This window comes from Aulostomus chinensis, chromosome 16 (assembly GCF_037954235.1).
Source record: "Aulostomus chinensis isolate RoL2024-O1b breed Wild chromosome 16, RoL_Achi_v1.0, whole genome shotgun sequence".
NCBI classification, from domain to species: domain Eukaryota; kingdom Metazoa; phylum Chordata; class Actinopteri; order Syngnathiformes; family Aulostomidae; genus Aulostomus; species Aulostomus chinensis.
In genome coordinates, this window is record NC_141335.1 from 21,456,682 (window position 1) to 21,472,935 (window position 16,254).

At 41.5% G+C, this 16,254-nt stretch overlaps 1 long non-coding RNA gene across 1 annotated transcript; it reads right to left on the reverse strand.

Annotated features, from left to right (window-relative positions):
* Nucleotides 1–591: 591 nt before the first annotated feature.
* LOC147247795 (uncharacterized) lies at nucleotides 592–8,653 on the reverse strand. Its single transcript, XR_015109588.1, has 3 exons — nucleotides 8,606–8,653; nucleotides 8,214–8,353; nucleotides 592–1,060 (listed from the first exon to the last, which is right to left on the reverse strand). It is a non-coding gene; the product is annotated as an uncharacterized LOC147247795 (long non-coding RNA).
* Nucleotides 8,654–16,254: the final 7,601 nt, after the last annotated feature.

Genomic DNA, 16,254 nt, shown 5'->3' on the forward strand with positions numbered 1-16,254 from the left:
GTGTGTGTGGGGGGGGGGGTGTACAGCATCTCAAGGACAAGGTCGGTGGGGAAGACACAGCAGTGGGAGGGGGAGGACAGAAAAAGAAACAAAATGAACTAAATTGATTACGTGGCATATTCTTAAAGTAGAAGTGCTCTCAGAGAGATCGTGCTACGTAAATATCCCATGAAAAATCAATGCAAATGCTAATTGACATGTTTATTCTTATGAAGATTAACATATCATGGCCCGCTGTTTGATTGACACATCTGTATTTGATTACAAGCTACTGTGTTATAAATGTCTTTAATCCACAGAGCAGACTGTGCCAGCTCACTGCTCACGTGTGTTTTAATAATACCATAAGTTCATAGAGAAGAGGGGTGCCTACATGTCTCTTTTGTGGATCTTTCATATTCAAAGAGCCGTTTTTGCCTTTCAAAAGAAAACAGCCTTACAATTACAAAGTGTCCTTTTTCTTTATTACTTTATTACATCTGCCAGGCCAATTTTAACATCATTGCTAGCGAGATTTGGCCCCTGGGACCGACTTTGGGCAGTGATGACACAGAAGTTAGAAAGAGTTAGTTAGAAATATTGGACCAGTGTTTTGTGAAATCAGCTGATATGAATCAACTTGCTGGTGGCTTCAGCTGCGGTTAGAAATGTGATATTCTTCCTTCTAATGTTGCCTTCAAACAGAAGCTCTATTTACTACACGTACACACATTAACATCGAGCTCATTTCTACTAACGAGATTGTAATATACTATGACAGGGTTCAATATTTAGGAGGCCATATGATGAGAACTGTAGTGCATCATCAAAACATTACTGCATCATCTATAAATATAAATAATAGCACCACTAAGCCAGCTCACTATCATGTTTCAGCACTGTTGCAGGTGGCGGTGTTCAGTGGTTCCAGGAGAGATGTATTGCCTCCATTTGTACACCCCCATTCCCATCCGTAGAGCAGAGTGCAGCTTTCCATCTTTTCTCCTCCGCTTTCATTTCCTTTCCTCCTTTCTCCTCCCATAATCTTCCTTCTCCATCACACTTGAGTGAAGGTGGTAATCTGTACAAGCAGATGAAGGAGCCAATGTGAGAAATGAGAAGGAGACTCCTGCGTCTGCCTGCTTCTGATGAGCCCACAAAGGCTGGCAGACCCTGCCTGAAATTCTGATTACAATATATCTATATATATCTGTACTCTCTCTCTCTCTATATATAGATAGATAGATAGATAGATAGATAGATAGATAGATAGATATATGATAGATAGATAGATGATAGATAGATAGATAGATAGATAGATAGATAGATAGATAGATAGATAGATAGATAGATAGATAGATAGATATATGCTCATTGCAGCCTGTATTTTCTCCACAGACAAGATGTCAAAGATGTGAGAAGACAGAAAAATATACCTGGATTAACCACATAAAAAAAAAACCTTGCTCCTTGTGATCGTTTTTGTTTGTCTACTCTTGATGTGGATTCGATAAAGAGAGTGATACAAATCATAATCAAAATAATCTGTAATCAAAATCCAAACATCACATTTTAAATGCTACACTATCATTATCTGAATAAAGTGTGGTGATAACAGGAGAAGAGGATGCTGGATGTGCTGGTCTGTGTCTGGACAGTAGGATGTAGCAGTTTATGCCAGCACTGCCTGTAGAAGATTATTAAAAAGTCTTCCGCTGAGGTGACGAGCCGCAGCTCTGCTCAGCTCAATGATGTGATGGCTCGCTGCTGCAATACCTCCTCCAATATCCATCACGACTTTAAATATACTCACAAATGCTTGCCTTGTGCTCACAAAAACATGTCATTTTCCTGCTCCTGCACCACTTCTTTTGGATACCGGAATGCTTGGACCTAGTGGACATCTAACAACAGCAAAACTGTTCAAAAATGTCTTTTTACAAACTCTCCACATCTTCTTTATCCAGTTGTACGCTCAGTATCACAAACACTTCAATTTGAAGTAAAAACAAATGCTAACACTTTGGGTGTGCTGATGGCTCAGGGTCCTGGATTAGACAAGATGACGTGTTAGAGAGTTTGCTATTAGCTTCGAGATAATCTTCCTCATCACAGTGGATCTTTGTACTGTACTATATGTAGAGACATTGTCACTTGGCATTCTTAAGATAATGTGTTCATTTGAGATGAAAGAGAACTTTGACCTTGGCCAATCAAAGTCATCCCCGAGTCCAAGTGGACTTTAGTTACAAATTTGGAGAAATTACTTTGACTCATTCCTGATGGACTGCGTTGATAAAAAATACAGCGTCATGCACCTTTGTGTTGACAATGACTTGACCTTTGCCTTTTGACCTCCCAAATCTTTTCAGATCATCCTTGAGTCCCAGAGGACATTTGAGCCAAATTTGAAGCAAATTCCTCAAAACATATCGAGCTATATTAAAAGAATAGGATATACAGATGTAGCAGAGCCCAGAAACATAATCCCTCCAGTCTATGGCTGCCGCTGTGGCATTCACATCACCGAGGTTTAGTACGACGTATTGTCAGGTTTGTTTCCTCCAATCTTGCCTGAAGGCTATCAAGCAGAAGAGAAGGACTACCTATAACATGCATAAACTGTGCATACACAGGATCTTATTTTAGTATGGCCATGGCTGCCTTCACACTGCATATAATGTTGTGCTGCTCCGCTTCAGTGAATATTCCTCCCACCCTGTGGCTCAGGAGGGAGCGACTACAGGATGGTGATTGAATTTTTACACCGTGACAAATTCAGTCACTCTCGATGCAGCAGGGAAGGTCTTTTTTTATGCTGACAAAGCAGCAGTGCTCGCATTGTTTGTCACATTGACTTTTTTAAAATAATATATTCACTATGAATATCTGCAACGTGCTGCTTGTTCTCCTTTTTACAATGACATTATTTTTGTGTTTTAAATTGTTATATTTAAAATAAGTATGCCATTGTTTTCAGCAGTTGACACCTTCTGGGAAAAAAAAGGTAATAAAACACAGTTGACGGTGCACAAACCTGGTGTTAGTACACATACTGCAACAGCATTGCAGTTTTTTTGTTGGTAATTGGGGAAATTATTGTGAAAACAACAACAACAATGGATGACATGGAGGCAGCGTTATCCCTTTTGCTCGGTCAGTGGTTTTTGCTTAAACTAAAAGTGAGGGACAACAGACAGGCAAGGCTTCAAGCAGCGAAATAGAACACCCAAGGAAGGTATAAAAGACTTTACCAAGCGATGACCAGTATTCCGCCGAGGCTAAAGCAGTTGATGTAAGGGGCAAGTTTGCTATTTAGCACCCTACTATGTGTTTACATCACATTGTAGTCCTTGCTCGGCTCGCTTGGAACCCCAGCGGAGCACGGACCAAAATGGTAACGGTTAGTACCGTGTTGGGGCCAGTGGAAACGGGGCCAAACCGACTTGAGCTGAAGTGAGCCAGTGGAAACGGCCCTTCGTCAACTCTGGCCTGTGACCCCCGTTAACCCTCAGCCTCCACTCTAATGAGAGCAGTGTAATAAATCCTGTCAAGCAGACAGAGGCAAGGTGTGCATATTAAAGGGACCAAATGAACAGCGTCTTTTGTAATTAGATGTAGAATCAAGGCCTGTAATGATTTTTCTCCCTCGACTAAATCAACAAATCATTCCTCTTTGGTCCACTGAAGTAGTTGTATTGACTTCCTGGTTCTCATCAAGACTTATACAGCTGCAGGCTGCACAGTTCTGAGCGACATTTAATCAAGATGAATCCATCTGTGCATTTGGTGCAACTCCTTTAGGGAAAAACGATAACTGTTGTTTTTGTTCCCCAAAGTGCAGGTCCTCTGATTAGCATAAATGTACCCCTCAGGCAGAGTTCGTGTGTACTCGCGTATGATCTGGAGGAAGTGGAAAAGCAACTATGCCAAAACAAGGAAGCGGGCTGCTATGTGACCGTCCCGGACATCACGGGAGGGGTTCCTCACTCTAAACCTGCTCCAGTTTCATCACTTTTGATTTCTTGTTTTTAAAGAAACTGTACACTGCTGTGGCAGCGTGCTCCATTGCCTGAAACTGTGACCCCTTGTTCCTCAACCCATCACTCCTCAATGACCTGCATCCGCAGTGGAGAGGAATCAGCCAAGATCTTAATAGGGAAGCTTATCCCCGCCAGCAGGCTGGTGACAAGTCACTGGAGCCTTGATAATCCACTGGAACTTTGCTCTCAACCGTTTTATCTTCTTTCAAGGCACACCTACAGTAAGGTATCATGCAGTGTACTTGTAGTTGCATGTCAAGCTTTCACAATACCATACCTGTCAATGAACAAAGCATTTGAATCAAAAATACTTTTAAACTGCAGCTTTTACATTGATGTAAGCTTTTGATGTATGAAAGGCTGTGATTTTCATTTCAACATGAACATCAATGAATGAGTGCCCAAAATGCTGAAAGGTTTTTAAAGACAGCTATTTAACTTAACCCTCATTTTCAGTCTTTGTCTTAAGTGTGTCATTTACTCTGCCAAACTGTGCTTTCATTAAATTGTATTAGAAATAATCCATCACAAGTGTTTTTCTTCCCTTTTAAACACTGCTGTTTTAAACAAAAAACGTTTCTCAACTGGAAATCCTGATGAGCCGTTTTGATTAGTGTTTAAGACCGAACAGTCACGGTCATTAGAAATGCACTCTCTTGACCAGTCAAATCCATCCACTTCAAAAAGTGTATTTCGACATGTCGAGGCAGCTTTTGTCAGGATTGGTGGAGGATGAAGGACCCAGATGCAGAGATGAGAGGCAGGACTGAGGCATGAAACAAAAAATTTAGACCAGACAGACAAAGACTGATAGGAAAAAAAACAGACCTAAAATACAAACTCAACTTATCACACGTCAAGAAATGGGTGGTAGGACATGAGTGCAGGAGCTGTGGTAGGTTAAGACGCTAATGAACTGACAAGAATAACTCAAAAGAGGCAGGGAGCAAAGGAAGGAAGGCAGACAAGACACAAGAAGGAAGAGATTTCAAAATAAAATGAACTGAGTCTGCACAAGAGTACAAGGAGCAATCGGAAACAATGCATAACCATAACACAGTCGCACATGTGGTACCATAAGCTATACTACAACTCTTCCAGACTCAACTTCATTAATAGAGCTCCACTGTGCCTGACGGTGTTTACTCATAAATACATTTCTCATTCAGTCGCTCCATTAATGTTTCAGACAACCCTGATAACAAGAGTAAAAACCAGGAAAGCAGCCAACCATCATGCAGATGATTCATGAACACGAAACACTTGATTCTATGCAGAAAGATCACAGTAAAACAGAGTGGATGGCAGAGGTACAAGACTGCGGGCAGAATTATCGTGAGAGCTAAGAAACCACTCACCCATTTTTCTAATTGCTTGCCAGCTTACTCATGTCAATCTATATTTAATATCAAAATTTTACAAGAGGGAAATAAATGTTTCTGCAGTCGTCAACTTAAGCCAAAATGTTACCAACAAGGGCTTTCTGAATGTAAATCAAACGCAGAGTGGTATGCAAATCCAAAACTACAAATTTGTAACACCTCATTAAACGAGCTGTGCTCCATCCATGCACCGTTGGTGCCATGGTGGACCTGAAAAGGATGGGTAGATAAATAAATAGGTGCTATTTAAATGAGCTGACCCTGGAGTAGGAACATACAATATTAAAATTGAATAAACTGAATTCTTAACAACAAAAATCAGCTTGGCCTTATTAAATCTTTTGCTCTCTTAAATTACCGTAACTCTCCGATGTACCACAAATACGTTGTGGATTTGTTTGATTGGCACATTTGTATGAACAAACCATTCTTTTTGTTAGTGCACGCGAAAACATGTTTTGTTTTGTTTGCAAAATTTTGGGAGCAAACTAGTGCCACTGGATGGTGCATCAGCTTTAAGTTTGCACACTGGCTTGTGCTTACGCAAGAAGTCAACTGTCATTTTTATCCATTTTTCAGTTCAACGAGCGGAACTACAAAGTCTTGAGACTGCATTTTGTATTTGTAATGAACTGATTTTTACTGATTGGCTGGAATCAGCTGCCATGACTGCTCCATCTTTACAGTACATGTGTCCATCTGTGGCAAAGCAGCCATCAGTATTGAAGCATGTAAATCAGATAGCGCTGTGGACGGGACATCGCTCCTGTTGACTCTGAAAGGAGAGAGAAAAGCCTGCTGCATCAGCCAAAGGAAGAACAATTGTGAATTATATAAAAGAATGATTCTGCTAATTATAAAATTCTGAACACTGGATTTGATCATCGCCCGGGGGTGCAAAGGCAAACAATAAGTGGACAATAAGTCATCAAAAAGGGGCCCGAAGTTTGAATTGTGCCCTACTTTTTCTGCAGTGCGAGTTTAAGATTAAAACGCAGTGATTGTCATTTCCAGCACAGCTTCAACAGCGGTCCGTGATTAAGGATGGAGGCAGAATGCAGACTTCTGTTTGTCATATTTGAGGCCAGTCTTCCACACTGACTTTACAATCAGACATGGACATCACAGTCGGCGGTGCTGCATTCAAATGAGTTGTGTGACAAAGACAGCAGAGTCCAAAAAGGGCAGAGCCGTGTAATGACTGTGAGTCAGCGCTGAAGCGTTGAGCTGTTCTCAGGATTTTACATTCTTATTGAAGACATTATGCGTTCAGCCCCGACTGGAGAGGTAATTGGACCTCAGGAGCCGGCGGCTTTTATTGAAGTCACATGATACGAGTAAAACCTATTTCCCACATTAATAGGACAGCAAAAGGTGATAAGAAACTATCCAATATTCAACCACAACTTGCTCAATTAAAATAGGCATTTATCTAAACACTTTTTTGCGCTTGAGTTGCAACTGAGTCCAAAGAGGTACTTTTCTACATCAAGCACATCATCGATCAAGAAATATGTCATTTACTAAAGTATTGATGTGTAATGTGTTCCCAAATTTCGAGGAAAAGTGTAGCAAATCAAAAACAATGAGCACCCCTAACTGTATCATCATTCCCTCCTCCAACGAGAAGGTCATGTATGCGGCGACTGAACTATGAGACCAGTTTTGACATGACAACATGGTGGAGGCGTAGAGGATTGGCTGAGATGGAACCCCCTAATTTGGGGGGGGGGGGCCAGAGTAGTCATAACACCACCTGGTGACCACAGAAAATGACATGGTTGTTTATTATTATTTTTTATGCAGTTTTGTGTACTCCTAAATTCATCTCACATTTGGTCAGAAATACCTTTAGACTGGCGATGAGTTACTGAGAAGACGCTGAGTTTTAAGTTACCGGTGTAACTGTTTGTGTGTTTCATTACAGAAGAACAAACCGTTGTAACTGGACCCCACGTGGTTAGATTTGATCCAAATTTCACATTGGTGGAGAGCCCAGGTCTGAAGGCATCACAAGCTGAATTTAAATCATAGTCATAGCGCCACCCAGTGGTTACAGGAAGAAAGCTGGATGTAACAAACATCATTTGAGCTGTTGTCTTCTCGTGATGTACAGCAACAACATATATAGCGCCACCTTGAGAATGCTGGAAGTTATATTTGCATCACTGCCTGTGCTTCTACATGCAAAATACAAATATCACCAGGTTTCATCACCTTGTTGGTCTTCACAACATTTACATACTCAGCTGTAGGGGGGTGGGGGGATGCTGCTTTGTCAGAGGAAGAATGCGCTCTCTGAGTGCCCTTTAGGTTTTCATAACTTTGTCTTGAAATACCTCCTGGTGAGCTCCTGTCCTGTGTGCTGGAATTAAGCCTCAGCTGATAGACAGATAATGGCAACAGTCAGGTTATTATAACTATTGATAACCATTATTACCGAGTATTATCGGAGCTGTGTAAATCACTTAAAGTGCCACCCTTAATTGTCTGAGCCATTTGTTAAATTCAGGCCCCAATAGCTCATCAGGTCACCACAGAGGAGTGATGGAGCTCCCATTTGGAGGGTGGTGAAGGCTGGGTTGGAGATACACCGGCCCCTGAGACTCTGTCATTTCTCTTTCTGTCTTGGAGCACACACACACACACACACACACACACACACACACACACACACACACACACACACACACACACACACACACACACACACACACACACATCTACATATAATTTCATTCATAACTGTATGTTACTGTGTGACTGTTTGGTCTATTGTGTCATCTCTGTCGCTCCTGTGTTCGCTCACCTTGTGTGTCGTAGTTCTTCACAATGAAAAAAATAGAAGCCAAACCTTGAAAGGACAGGATATGTTGTTCAAAAGGGTTTCGACATGCTTCTATCGTCACATCCCTCAGGTAGCGCTTCTTTTTGAATTCCGTGACAGTTCTGGCAGAGATAAAACACTTGGAAAATAGGTGTGTTTTTTACGTGCTAACGTGCCTTCAGCAGAGTATTAAACCAGAACAGATGACAAAACCCTCCAGACTCTTTCACCACGGTTGCGACAAAGCACCCGTGACTCATCGAATGAAAGCCAGCTAGAGTTCTTAAATTGTAGCTGTAGTAGTTGTAGTAACTGACCTGGAAAAACACACAGAACTTGCATAGCAGGGGCCCCCGCTCGAGGAGGTTACTTACCATGAAATTACAGTGTGCGACACCCGAACAAGCCCACAGCTATTTCACAGACAACTAAGCACCTACATCAACATTCATTGGTATTTTCTCAACAGGGGGCTGGGTTCAATTAGAATTCAAAAGAGCTGCTTCCACTCACTTCATGATGCTAACCTATAATTGCTGCGTGAAGATAAAAAGAAAGAATGTATCTTGTTTATAACCCCCTCCCTTCAGACCATCTAAGGACACTTCACAATATGTGGGTATGTTGTAATTACCAGCTCGAACAAATGGTCTTGAGAGCATTAACTGAAAACTCTCAGGTCAGTTTAATGCTTTTCAAAGATTCTTTTTTGTTGTTGTCATTAAAAAAACAAACAGTTCACGTATCCCTTTTTTCCAGCTTGCTGTTTCCTCTGAGATGCTCGGCTAATTTGTCGTGCTGGCACCGAGGGTTTCCCTTTGATGGTTTTTTTTTTCTTTCCTCAGGGAAGCAGCTGGCCACTATGACAGCAGAGCTTCACCGGTGCAGGCAAATGTCTGTAATTAGTCCCACATCCCAGCCATGAAAACTCACCCAGTAAGCCAACTGGATGACAGTGAGAATGTGCAGCAGAGACTAAATGTATTTGGCATGCAGGGTTTGGCTGGCTGCGTGCAGAGAACAACTTTTAAAACAGAAGAGATACAGTTGTATAAAATATTTAGAGGAAAACTACAGTTGGTTAATTCTGGAATGTTTTCCAGCCGTTCTTCTCATAATTGGGGCTATCTAAGGCCTCCATTTTAGATATTGGTGGGATATTTGCAAAACAACTCTTTTTTTTTTTTTCCCCAATGTGCAAGTCATCAAAGAACAAAAGAACTCCAAATTGCTAGGTTTCCTTTTTTTTTTTTTTTTTTTTTTTGCCAGAAAGGATGTTTTAAAATTAGATTTTCATCTTTTCCTGAAACAACATGCCCTCACAGGGATGCTGTCCCTCCACAGGTTTCCCCAGTTTATCAGAAGAATGCAGCATTAATGAAGATGTTCTTGACTGACGTTAAAATGCTCTTGTTTCATACCAAACTACTCAAGTGGAGTCTCACAGTGAAAAAAAAAATAGGGCTGGAAATGTGCATAATAGCTACCCTTTAATTTGGAAAGATTGAGGTGGCGATGACGGTCAAAATGTACACAATTTTCAGAATAAGACAGGTTAAAAATACCCGAATTTCCCTTCAAGGTAGCATAATCCTTACAGATTAATCCATCAATCAAGGATCCCAAGACAGGTGAGCATTCATTACCTTGTGTCACGTCGGACGAGCCCTTGCTGAACTGGAGGGCGTAATCTCTTACCACAGCGGTTGCTGTGGGTTACGCAGGCTGATAGCTGACCTTGGAGCGATTGGGTCCTCTTCCTCCTCCTGCTAGCCTTTTAAAAACATGTCTTTGAAACTGTCTGGATGGTTATTGCCCCGACCACCCATCTATAGAGCAAAGTAGCCATAGATTTAATGACCTGGTATGAGGCAGTGCAGAGGGAATAAACGATGATTACTGACAAGTCACGTAGTCGCTGTCAGGGGCAGCATATGCTGAGGCCACGCCGTGAACCACTTAATCAGTTAAATGCATTTATAATTAGCCATTCGGGGTCAGGATTATTTCCAGCTGGGTATTAACTGATAGTCAGGAGAAGGAAGCCTCCTCTAAAGCTCATATCTGTAATGAGATATTAAAGTTGTAGGAATTTTTAATCTGCCCTGTGGGATGATACAAAAGGTAACAGCCACTATCACCTCAAATCCATTTCCTTCAACTTTTGCAAAGCTTTTGCGAGTACTTGCAATTCTGCATGATTTACACTCCATCCAGGGTCACTCGTCTGAAGTCCTCTTCTTTATCTTTGTTTGGGGATTGTGATGCTTCTCTTTTTTCAGCATCACCCAATGAAACCATCCCCTGAAACATGTCTTCAACTCAGTATGGGTGCATAAATTTCTGTCACTGATTAAATGACAAACACCGCACAAGAACCGTTATCGTTCATGACATAAAGCAGCGTCTCTGGAATGGAGGTACCTTCGTACTTTGGCCCAATCTCAAGTCACCCCTTGGCCAGCATTTGTGTTGAGGTGAGGCTGTCCAACAAACCCGACAAAATCAATTATTTACTCATTACATGACAAGGTTTGATAACATATCATGTGAGTTTGGTGTTGTTTCAATGCATTATAGAAATGTCCTTTTAAAGTCAGGGATATCAGGTTCTTGAAGCATTTTCCCATTCCGCAGGGGAACATATCACCCACTACCCTTGTGCTGTGAGGGGTAGACAAGGACATCTCTCAAGAGAAGTAGCAGGCACTCCAAGAGCCCATACAAGAAGAGCCAAGATGAACCCAACCAAATCTACCGTGAAAAAAGAAGATATTTTTCACTTCATTAATGTCATGCTATCTGAGTATAGACATTTTCTGGATTCTATCCACTTCCTGTTTTATTGACTGACTGATTTTCTGACTCAGCCTTTGCTGAGCCCCCACCTGTACGTTTGCCCCGCGAACTGCTTTTCTGTGTTCAACCCCTGCTTGTCATGCATTAAAGCTTGTTTTGATCTCTGCATTTGTGTCTCCCTGCCTTTTCGTTACAATTAAACACATATTCACCTAAAATTAACAAGTTTTGTTTTTGCTTGTGCTACCCTCCTCCCTTTGATGAAGTTTGGTGAAATTCAGCCTCTTAGTTTCTGTGTAATCAAGCTAACAGGCAGGCAAACACCAGCAAAAACAATATTTAGACTGATTGAGATAATTTTGATAAATGATCATCACTTTCTCTATGCAATATGCAAACATATACAGATAATGAATTATAATATTACCCATATCAGAATGAATATTTGCTCAAGCCTTTGCCATAAATTATGGCAAAGGCTTGAGCAAAGGACCTTGTGGTGAGAGTGAATCAGTAGGTCAAGAGGGTAGAAATGCCAGTACACATGCCTGGAATGTCTGAGAACTGCTGATAAAACAAAAAATTAAACATGTTGTAATCATGTAACTGGTTGTCAGGGCGGCTCGGTGGTGCAGTGGTCAGCACTGTCGCCTCACAGCAAGAAGGTTCCGGGTTGGAGCCCCGGCTCAAGCACAGGGTCTTTCTGTGTGGAGTCTCCATGTTCTCCCTGTTCCTGTGTGGGTTCTCTCTGGTACTCCAGCTTCCTCCCACAGTCCAAAGACATCAAGAGGGGACGAGGCTGATTGATACTCTAAATTGACAGTAGGTGTGACTGTGAGTGTGAATGGTTGTCTGTCTCTATGTGTTGGCCCTGCGATGGACTGGCGACCTGTCAAGGGTGAACCCTGCCTCTCGCCCAAAGCCTGCTGGGATAGGCTCCAGCCTCCTTGTGAGCCTTAACAGGATAAGCAGTAGAAAATGGATGGATGAATGGATGGATGGATAACTGGTTGTTGGTATTGGCAGACACATGACCGCAATATGCATTAATGTGCGTTTGCTCATCCTACACATTGACTCGAGTGGACAAAATGTCTCATACAACTGAAGTTCCTTTATTTTATCCAGCACAGCAAAGTCAGTCCATGTCCCTGCTTGTTTAACCTTCTCATGCGACAATATTGATCCAGAGAGAGTTTGTATGCAAGACCCCAAACACCTGTGTTAATCCTGATGTGGAAAGCTATGAGGTAAGATGCTGCTCCTGTCATGAAGAGTTGCGAGTCACTCTGTTCAACAGCACAAGTCTCTTTCTCAAATTGAAGGCTGATTCCTGGATGCTTGTGCTCAAATGAAGCTTTAGAATAGACAAAAACTAGCCAGGAAACAGAAAAAGGGGCATGAAGTATGATAATATTCTCAATCTTAGGAGGGGATCTGCAGGGCGGCGTTCCATGAGTTCTGCATCTCTCATGGAAGTCAAATGACCTCTGGGAAAAAAAGGGATAAAAGAAATCACACCTTTAATTGCATGAATACCAGATTTACAGTATGAATGAAAAGTTTGTATCTCTCTCACACACACACACACACACACACACACACGTGTACGCAGGGATGCACACACAAATGCGGTTCCTACCTTTAACCTAAAAATGTTACCCCCCAACTTCCTTTTAAAGGTGTCAGAAAAGGAGAACCGAGATGTCCTCTCCCCACACACGCACGCACACACGCGCGCACACACACGCACACACACACACATACCACACACCACATACACACACAAAATTGCACCTTATTAATGTGAACACTAGATGGCACATGAAGGTAAATAATCAACACTATCAGGCAGTTAAAAGCAAGAAGTCTGACTGTCTCCCAGCAACGTTCGCTCACCGTGACTCATTCACTCCTTCATATTTTCTTCAACTACTTTTGAAGCCAGAAAAGTTTATATGCTGAAGGCTACCAGCACTTCAAACGCTGCAACTGCCTGCTCAACAATTCAGTCTGCTTTGAAGAACTTTCCTTGATCTCATCATTTTGAAACAAGCAGCTTTAACTTGTGGATGCACAAACTGTCTGTTCTTTGAAGACTAAATGACAGTAAACACATTGTGGCTTCATCATAGATATGGATGAGGGTGTCAGACATTTGGGATGTGGTTTGTCAGCTCAGCTTTTCTAATGCAACACCTAAAATTATTCAATTTGACATACAAATATGGAACAAACGTATTTTGCAACATTTACACGGATGCTTGCATGAATAGCTGAAATGGCCAGTAACCTGAACTGTGACCACTTAAGACCAAACAAAAACTTTCCACATGGCTTGCTAAGTCAGTGCAATTGTTAAAATGTGAAACAAAAGGTTTTCGTGTGAGATTACGGAAAAGATTTCAAAAACAACATCATATTACAGCGTTCACGTATGAGATTTCAGTCATAAGGCGGCTGTATTGTGACTGCTCCACTCTCTGAGTCGTTAAACTCCTCTAATAAGGTTTATGTAATTTAGAAAAGCTGACTTGGATCGGATCGTTTTAGGGGCTTTAGCGGATCAGTTAGCATGCAAGGATTAAACTCCTGGAATATTCCTCATAATTTGCTGCATTAGTGCCAGCAAGGGGCCCTTCCCAATACAAACACAGGGTTATAAGATGGTGTTGAACTCAGGACTGGTTTATTCAAAGGGAAATAGACATTCGAAAAAAGCCCCCCCCCCCCAAATAATTGTTTTCATTAACTAAATTTAATATAGAATAGAATTACTAATTGAAAAATGACCCTGGACAGTATATTGGGCTCCTCAGTGTTTTGAGGGCTTTAACGTGGTCATATACTGTGCCTGAATGTGTAAAACCATTTTTTCTCACCTTTTTCTATCCAGGATGATGAGAGCAAACTGTCTGGAGTTGAGATGGGGACACAAATAAAATTCATTAATGACAAATCCTCCCGTGCTTGGAGATTCGTGAACTCCCTCAAAGAGGGAGCGCAGCGATGGCACAGACGATGATCATACGTTATCACGGCCTTCGGTAAGGGCAGTGTGCCACCCAGTGGCTCCTGATGCTGCAAGACAACAGATCTGCAGTTGGACCGGACCCTTACAGCTAGTACTACAAAATAAAGTGGCTGCTGTCCACAGACATGTTTAGGTGTCATGAATAAGGACTGAATTCTGAAGTCTTTATTTTTACAACCACTTCTAATTAGATTTCACAGTCGCTCTCTTGACCTCAACAAGCTGAACACACCGGGGGGATCGTTTTCTCTTTGTTTCTTCTCCTCTTACAAACAGAAATAAGCTTTTTACATTTTGTTTTTCTTGGATCAACTCCCAGGAGGAGCAGAACCGACGTCCCGCACTGAGTCGACCTTATCAGACAGTTGAGGAACTCACTCCCTCTCTGGTTTGACCGCATCCTGTTCCATCAATATTATCTGATTTAGTTTTCCAGATTACATACCATTTACTGGTTTATAGTTATGAAAGTGTCTATGTGTTGTGCATGGTCTGTTTGTTAACTGGAAAGAGTTGGAAATGCACTTTATTTGCTTTACTGGAGTCCACAACATAATCAATGGTTTGTCATTTTGATATCTTGGGGATTAAGAGCATTCATATGTGAATATTTTGAGCACATTATGTATTTATCTCCATTAAACACTGAGATGGCTCAAGTTGTGTACAACTAAAAAGGGACTAGCGAGGTGTGTCTGCGCCTGAGTCACAACTTTGCCTTTTTGAGAGCCAAGTCATGTTTATCAAAGACCTCCTGGTCATCGTTTCGTCTAGACGAGGATATTTGCAACAGGAAAGCGAAATTAGGCCTGAAAACGCAGACTTGGTTAATGACAGAAGAGGAGTACCAGCTATTGATGGCCAAACCGCACTGTTGTAAAGAACTGTATTTGCTGGTTTTTGTCTCTCATAAAGGAAGAAAAGGTGAAAATTAGAAACTGTATTTTTGAGAAATATGATTTCTTGTTTCATTTAATTTATGCAAGTGGGTTCTGGATTTGTTAATGCACGATGCCGAGATGATGCTGTACATTTCTAGTTTCTGCTGGTTTGCTTGGTCTTGTTATTGTTATTTTTTGCTGTGCTTCTCAAAAAACAAAAAAGAAACACTGAAAAAAAAATATCCAAAAGATCTCAGAAAAGCAGCATCCACTTAAGTTCCTCATATTCATTTGTAGCTTGTTTTATTACAGTTGTATAACACAGCGATGACATGACATTTCCTCTCTCTCTGTCATCATATCATGGCCTCACTTGTGGACTGGGGCATAACGCAGTGTTCCTGCAGTAAAAAATACTGCTAATTATTCAATAAAAAGCTTGTGTAGGGGAACTACTGTATTTATTATTGGGAAATCATTCATTAGCCTTTGTGTGTGTGTGTGTGCGTGTGTGTGTAGTGGCCACTTCTGCTTCTTCACAGCTCCCAGCAGCAGTCAGCCCTTAATAGAGTGACTGTGGGGCATGTGACATGTTTGGTGACGGCCTCTGACGGGGCGCTAATGATCGACTGGCACGCAAGCAGGTCGTTAGCCAGCCGGGCGAATTAGCTGGTTGCATGCAAAAGGACTTGGGATCAGGCCAGATCACAAAATAGTTGAGTCATTTTCATTCTTCCTCTCCATCCCTGGGAGGGAAGTGCCAGCATAGATAATCTCATTAGTAAAACATAACTTTTGTAAAAGAGCTTTAGAGTAACCCTTGACTGAACATATTCAGTAGCCTGAAATTGGCAAACCTGCTTTTACTTTGATCAGGAGAAATTCTGTTTCTATAGGAATACTGCAGACCTGATCCTGCAACAAAGGACAGACATGGAGGTTCTCACTGGTGGGGTTGCGCCACAAAAATGTTGATATGTACTAACATATCTCCTTTAACTGAACAACACTTCAACAATCCACTAACTCTCTTAAATCAAACCTAGCCCTAAAAATATATGTGGATCAGTGATTAAAACTTAGATTAAATATATCTCTATAAAAGATTAATAAAACCTGGAGCAACTTGTGTTTGCCATCACACGTCTCAGTCCCCTCTAAACGAAGGAGTCCTGTGGACAAATGAGGACACGCTCAACTCTAATTGTGTTTGACATTCATAAGTTTGGAATGTACCAGTCAACCGCTGAGATAAATCTGGGTGGTCTGCAGAGACTTCATGCCAGCAAAGGTGCAATCCTCTTAATGG